At 62.3% G+C, this 7,500-nt stretch overlaps 2 non-coding genes across 2 annotated transcripts; both read left to right on the forward strand.

Moving 5' to 3' along the window:
- Positions 1–4,265: 4,265 nt before the first annotated feature.
- On the forward strand, positions 4,266–6,753 carry LOC149053978 (small subunit ribosomal RNA). The gene has a single exon (XR_016192378.1). It is a non-coding gene; the product is annotated as a small subunit ribosomal RNA (ribosomal RNA).
- Positions 6,754–6,965: 212 nt separating this feature from the next.
- Positions 6,966–7,123, forward strand: LOC149053979 (5.8S ribosomal RNA). Its single transcript, XR_016192383.1, has one exon. It is a non-coding gene; the product is annotated as a 5.8S ribosomal RNA (ribosomal RNA).
- Positions 7,124–7,500: the final 377 nt, after the last annotated feature.

Genomic DNA, 7,500 nt, shown 5'->3' on the forward strand with positions numbered 1-7,500 from the left:
CGCGCGCCCGGTGGTCGGTGTCGTAGGTGGTCGGCCGCACTGCTACGCGGGACCGCCTGGCGGCCGGCTAGCGGGACGCGATTTGCGTCCCGCCCGCGCAGGCGGCGCCATTTTTTTTCGTGCCGTGCAGCCACGCGGCGTGCAGCGTTCGATTTACGCGGGTGCGTACGGTGGTCGACGACTTGCAACAACGTCACGGGTGGTCGGTTAGACGAAATGCGCTCGGGGTTGCCCGGGTAGACCGCGGTCGGTGGGACGGGAGAAGATTTGTTCATGTCGGGTGAAAAAAAAATTACCAGATGGTAATAAGGACAGTGTGCATGTTGTATTATCACTGTCCCAATCCGCGCGCGCCCGGTGGTCGGTGTCGTAGGTGGTCGGCCGCACTGCTACGCGGGACCGCCTGGCGGCCGGCTAGCGGGACGCGATTTGCGTCCCGCCCGCGCAGGCGGCGCCATTTTTTTTCGTGCCGTGCAGCCACGCGGCGTGCAGCGTTCGATTTACGCGGGTGCGTACGGTGGTCGACGACTTGCAACAACGTCACGGGTGGTCGGTTAGACGAAATGCGCTCGGGGTTGCCCGGGTAGACCGCGGTCGGTGGGACGGGAGAAGATTTGTTCATGTCGGGTGAAAAAAAAATTACCAGATGGTAATAAGGACAGTGTGCATGTTGTATTATCACTGTCCCAATCCGCGCGCGCCCGGTGGTCGGTGTCGTAGGTGGTCGGCCGCACTGCTACGCGGGACCGCCTGGCGGCCGGCTAGCGGGACGCGATTTGCGTCCCGCCCGCGCAGGCGGCGCCATTTTTTTTCGTGCCGTGCAGCCACGCGGCGTGCAGCGTTCGATTTACGCGGGTGCGTACGGTGGTCGACGACTTGCAACAACGTCACGGGTGGTCGGTTAGACGAAATGCGCTCGGGGTTGCCCGGGTAGACCGCGGTCGGTGGGACGGGAGAAGATTTGTTCATGTCGGGTGAAAAAAAAATTACCAGATGGTAATAAGGACAGTGTGCATGTTGTATTATCACTGTCCCAATCCGCGCGCGCCCGGTGGTCGGTGTCGTAGGTGGTCGGCCGCACTGCTACGCGGGACCGCCTGGCGGCCGGCTAGCGGGACGCGATTTGCGTCCCGCCCGCGCAGGCGGCGCCATTTTTTTTCGTGCCGTGCAGCCACGCGGCGTGCAGCGTTCGATTTACGCGGGTGCGTACGGTGGTCGACGACTTGCAACAACGTCACGGGTGGTCGGTTAGACGAAATGCGCTCGGGGTTGCCCGGGTAGACCGCGGTCGGTGGGACGGGAGAAGATTTGTTCATGTCGGGTGAAAAAAAAATTACCAGATGGTAATAAGGACAGTGTGCATGTTGTATTATCACTGTCCCAATCCGCGCGCGCCCGGTGGTCGGTGTCGTAGGTGGTCGGCCGCACTGCTACGCGGGACCGCCTGGCGGCCGGCTAGCGGGACGCGATTTGCGTCCCGCCCGCGCAGGCGGCGCCATTTTTTTTCGTGCCGTGCAGCCACGCGGCGTGCAGCGTTCGATTTACGCGGGTGCGTACGGTGGTCGACGACTTGCAACAACGTCACGGGTGGTCGGTTAGACGAAATGCGCTCGGGGTTGCCCGGGTAGACCGCGGTCGGTGGGACGGGAGAAGATTTGTTCATGTCGGGTGAAAAAAAAATTACCAGATGGTAATAAGGACAGTGTGCATGTTGTATTATCACTGTCCCAATCCGCGCGCGCCCGGTGGTCGGTGTCGTAGGTGGTCGGCCGCACTGCTACGCGGGACCGCCTGGCGGCCGGCTAGCGGGACGCGATTTGCGTCCCGCCCGCGCAGGCGGCGCCATTTTTTTTCGTGCCGTGCAGCCACGCGGCGTGCAGCGTTCGATTTACGCGGGTGCGTACGGTGGTCGACGACTTGCAACAACGTCACGGGTGGTCGGTTAGACGAAATGCGCTCGGGGTTGCCCGGGTAGACCGCGGTCGGTGGGACGGGAGAAGATTTGTTCATGTCGGGTGGTCGGGTGAAAAAAAATTACGTAGCACTGTTACGCGCGTCCTAACGTCGTTTACGATGAACACGTATTATTTTCCAGTCGACCGTCCACGGTGGTCCGTCGAGCCGGGGTAGGTCGCATGCGGGCAGCCCGGACGTCGACGTTGCACGGGGTTTCGAAACCGGAGTTTTTGGATCGCGATTTTTTCCAAACCCAATAACTCGTTAACGGTCGGTTTTCGGTGGACGAACCAAAGAGGTGATCTCGTCGGGCGCACCGAATACTATCAGGAATAGTAGGTCCGACGGACGTGATGCGATTTTTAAATATTTTTCGATTGTGCGATTGTGGCGGGGGTATTAGTGTTCGGGTGGGGGGAACCGATACGCGCGCCGATTGCGGTAGTTGACGGGCGCGCGTCCACTGTTGCACGAGCGACGCTACGCCATTACGGGTGGTCGGTTAGACGAAATGTATTATCACTGTCCCAATCCGCGCGCCCGGTGGTCGGTGTCGTAGGCGGTCGGCCGGTACTGCTACTCGGGACCGCATGGCGGCCGGCTAGATTTGCGTCCCGCCATTTTTTTTCGTGCCGTGCCGCCAAGCGGCGTGCGTACGGTGGTCGACGACTTGTAACAACGTCACGGGTGGTCGGTTAGACGAAATGCGCTCGGGTGGCCCGGGTAGACCGCGGTCGGTGGGACGGGAGAAGATTTGTTCATGTCGGGTGGTCGGGTGAAAAAAAATTACGTAGCACTGTTACGCGCGTCCTAACGTCGTTTACGATGAACACGTATTATTTTCCAGTCGACCGTCCACGGTGGTCCGTCGAGCCGGGGTAGGTCGCATGCGGGCAGCCCGGACGTCGACGTTGCACGGGGTTTCGAAACCGGAGTTTTTGGATCGCGATTTTTTCCAAACCCAATAACTCGTTATCGGTCGGTGTTCGGTGGACGAACCAAAGAGGTGATCTCGTCGGGCGCACCGAATACTATCAGGAATAGTAGGTCCGACGGACGTGATGCGATTTTTAAATATTTTTCGATTGTGCGATTGCGGCGGGGGTATTAGTGTTCGGGTGGGGGGAACCGATACGCGCGCCGATTGCGGTAGTTGACGGGCGCGCGTCCACTGTTGCACGAGCGACGCTACGCCATTACGGGTGGTCGGTTAGACGAAATGTATTATCACTGTCCCAATCCGCGCGCCCGGTGGTCGGTGTCGTAGGTGGTCGGCCGGCTAGATTTGCGTCCCGCCACTTTTTTTCGTGCCGTGCCGCCAAGCGGCGTGCGTACGGTGGTCGACGACTTGTAACAACGTTAGGCGAAATGCGATTGTGGCGGGGGTATTAGTGTTCGGGCGGGGGGATCCGATACGGGCGCGGATTGCGGTAGTCCACGGGCGCGCGTCCACTGTTACACGAACGACGCTACGCCATTAAGGTGGAAAAACCCGGGATTTTGTAAATTTGTGAGCGGTTCGGTCGTCGGCGTTGCAGTCGACGGCCGGCCGCCGATCACGAACACCACAACAGCAAAGCCACGGGCGACGCCGAAGACGGCGCGTACACCTCGCGGCGCCCACCGGTCGCCGCCAACTGACGGTCGTCCACGTACGCGGGACACCGTCGGTTGAGTGGCCGGTCCGGTGAGAGCCGGCGGAAGGTGACACGCGTCCGCGTTTCGGCCGCCGACCCATCTCGCAATCCGAGTGGCGAAACTCAACCGGCGCCGCGCGTCCACCAGCCGGTGTTTGCGCGGCGCGCGCCAATCCACACCGATGACGACTCCCGTTACCGTTCCGCGTGTCACGAACACTCGACGCCAGAACATTCCCGCCGCGGCCGGCCATCGTCGCCGCGCCCGGCGGTCGCCGGGGCGAAGCCACGGGACGGCGGACTTCGCGTCGCGTCCCGGCTTCCCCCTCGATCTCGGCTGGGGGCCGTTACGAATCGGGCGAGAGCCGGTCTCGGTACGCTCGCCGGGGACCCGTGCACACACCGTCACCCGAACCCGGCGGTCGACCGTCACCCGGTCCGTCTCGTCAACGTGTCGCACTCCGTGTGCCGACCACACCACACACACATTTTGTTGTTGTTGAACCGCGGTCGGTCGCGCGGCCGTGACCCACAGCGGTCCCGGCCACGCGATCGCCCTCGGCGTCGGCTCGCCGCCCCCTTCCGCGGGGCGTCGGACCGGCGCTCGGACGCACGCGTCCCAGGCCGCCACGCGCGTGGCGGTCGCGGGGCGCGGTAGCAGTAAACCCGAGATCCCTGGTTGATCCTGCCAGTAGTCATATGCTTGTCTCAAAGATTAAGCCATGCATGTCTCAGTGCAAGCCGCATTAAGGTGAAACCGCGAAAGGCTCATTAAATCAGTTGTGGTTCCTTAGATCGTACCCAAGTTACTTGGATAACTGTGGTAATTCTAGAGCTAATACATGCCGACAGAGTTCCGACCGTCGCGGCGCTCTCGGGCGTCGCGCGCGGGAGGAACGCTTTTATTAGATCAAAACCGGCCCGTCGCGGCGCGCTTCGTGCGCGTCCCGATCGCGGCCCGCGCAAAGACCTGGTGACTCTGAATAACTTCGAGCTGATCGCACGGTCTCCGTACCGGCGACGCATCTTTCAAATGTCTGCCTTATCAACTGTCGACGGTAGGTTCCATGCCTACCGTGGTGGTAACGGGTAACGGGGAATCAGGGTTCGATTCCGGAGAGGGAGCCTGAGAAACGGCTACCACATCCAAGGAAGGCAGCAGGCGCGCAAATTACCCACTCCCGGAACGGGGAGGTAGTGACGAAAAATAACGATACGGGACTCATCCGAGGCCCCGTAATCGGAATGAGAACACTTTAAAACCTTTAAACGAGGATCAATTGGAGGGCAAGTCTGGTGCCAGCAGCCGCGGTAATTCCAGCTCCAATAGCGTATATTAAAGTTGTTGCGGTTAAAAAGCTCGTAGTCGGATCTGTGTCTGGGCGGTGCCGGACCACCCTGGCGGTCCGGCGTGTCGCGGCCGGCCGTGCCGCGGGACCACGTGTCCCGTCGGCGCGGTCGCCGTCGCGCTCGTCAGCCGTCTCGGGGTGTTAGTTACCGGCACGTCGGCCGGACGTATTGTCGGCAGGCGGACACGTGTCTCGTGCTCCCGGCGCGCCGCGCGGCCACGCGTCGCGCGGCCGTCGGGGTTCGACGACGGCGGCCGCCTACTCCAATCTTGCTGCGCGGTGCTCTTCACCGAGTGCCGTCGGCGGGCCGACACGTTTACTTTGAACAAATTAGAGTGCTCAAAGCAGGCTCAAATCTGGCGGGGCGGCTTCACGGCCGTCTCGTCAAAAGGCCCTGAATACTGGTCGCATGGAATAATGGAACAAGACCTCGGTCCCGCGCATCTCCGCCCTTCGCGGGCGCGCGAAACCGCCCTCCGGGGCGTTTCCGTGCGCGGGCCGCCGGGCCGCGGGCGCCAGTCGCCCGCGCGTCCCGCCGGGCCGGTTTTCGGGACCGGAGGTAATGATCAACAGAGACGGGCGGGGGCATTCGTACCGAGACGTTAGAGGTGAAATTCTTGGATCGTCTCGAGACGAACTGACGCGAAAGCATTTGCCAAGTACGTTCTCGTATGATCAAGAACGAAAGTTAGAGGTTCGAAGGCGATCAGATACCGCCCTAGTTCTAACTGTAAACGATGCCAGCTAGCGATCCGCCGGCGTTTCATTAACGACCCGGCGGGCAGCTTCCGGGAAACCGAAGCTTTTCGGTTCCGGGGGAAGTATGATTGCAAAGTTGAAACTTAAAGGAATTGACGGAAGGGCACCACCAGGAGTGGAGCCTGCGGCTTAATTTGACTCAACACGGGAAACCTCACCAGGCCCGGACACCGGAAAGATTGACAGATTGAGAGCTCTTTCTTGATTCGGTGGGTGGTGGTGCATGGCCGTTCTTAGTTGGTGGAGCGATCTGTCTGGTTAATTCCGATAACGAACGAGACTCTGTCCTGCTAACTAGGCGGGTAAACCCGGGTCGGCGTGGGCGCGGCGCCGGCGGTTTCGGCCGTCTGCGTTCGCGTTCCCGTCGGCTCGGCCCGGTATCCCCGAACGCGTTCGCCCGTCGTCCACGGCGGTCGTCGGGCGCGGCCGCGCCATCCGCGTCCCGGCGTGCGGCGGGCGTGCGGGGGTCGGGGGGCAACCTCCGGTCGCCGTGCGTCAGTCGTGCGCTGGGCTCCGCGGTGAAGCGCGCCGCGTTCGCGGCCGTCGCCGGCGGATCACGATACGTTACTAGGGCTACCGCCGGCTCCCAGGAGCTTAAACTCTTCTTAGAGGGACAGGCGGCGGACGAAAATAGCCGCACGAGACTGAGCGATAACAGGTCTGTGATGCCCTTAGATGTTCTGGGCCGCACGCGCGCTACACTGAAGGAATCAGCGTGTGTTAACATTCCTGGGCCGACAGGCTTCCGGGTAACCCGCTGAACCTCCTTCGTGCTTAGGGATCGTGGCTTGCAATTTTTCCACGTGAACGAGGAATTCCCAGTAAGCGCGAGTCATCAGCTCGCGTTGATTACGTCCCTGCCCTTTGTACACACCGCCCGTCGCTACTACCGATTGAACGACCGCAGTGAGGTCTTCGGACTGGACGCGCGTTATTCGGCCCCCTCGGGGGCTGGGTCGTCGCGCGACCGGGAAGATGACCGAACTCGGCCGTTTAGAGGAAGTAAAAGTCGTAACAAGGTTTCCGTAGGTGAACCTGCGGAAGGATCATTAGAGACGGGCCCGCGGCGCCGGCGACTCGCTTGCCGGTCTCGCGCGCGCCTAATCCGACCCCGTGGCCGCGTGCGCTCGCGCGCGACAACCGCGCACGGTTGTCGTCCGCCGACCGCCCGCGCGCCGCGACCCCCGACCGAGAGTCGACCGAAAGATGGTTACCGTCGTCGGAAGACGATTGTGTAAACGAAAAAAAAAAAAAACAAACACCCGACCCCGAACGGCGGATCACTTGGCTCGTGGATCGATGAAGACCGCAGCTATCTGCGCGTCGTCGTGTAATCCGCAGGTTATACGAACATCGACCAGTCGAACGCACATTGCGGCCTCGGTGACCCGCGGGTCCCGGGCCACGCCTGTCTGAGGGTCGTATACCGGATACTCGGCCAGACCGATGCGCCGGCACGGCAGGCGTCCGGCGGAGCGCGCGCGCCGCGTCCGGTCCTCACGGGGACCGGCGCCCGCGCGCCCGTCGGCCGCACGCCGCGCCCGCGCGAGTTTGGCGGCTCGACCGGGGAAAACGCGGGCTACCGCTCGCGGCTGCCCCCGGTCGTCCGCCCAAGTTGTGACGGCAAACAGTCACGGGTTCTCGCGCCGTCGAACGGCACGTCCCCGTCCGCCCGCCGCGCGAGAGCGCGGCCGGGTCGGCTGAGAGTCGTCCTCGAGACGCCACCTCTCCGGCAACCGAGAAGCGGACGCGGACCGTCGCCGCGCGGACGGAGCGCGGACCCGCGCACCAGTTACCAC

Source organism: Diuraphis noxia, unplaced genomic scaffold (genome assembly GCF_037042655.1).
Source record: "Diuraphis noxia isolate RWA-SAM2 unplaced genomic scaffold, SU_Dnox_SAM2 contig0017, whole genome shotgun sequence".
Lineage (NCBI taxonomy): Eukaryota > Metazoa > Arthropoda > Insecta > Hemiptera > Aphididae > Diuraphis > Diuraphis noxia.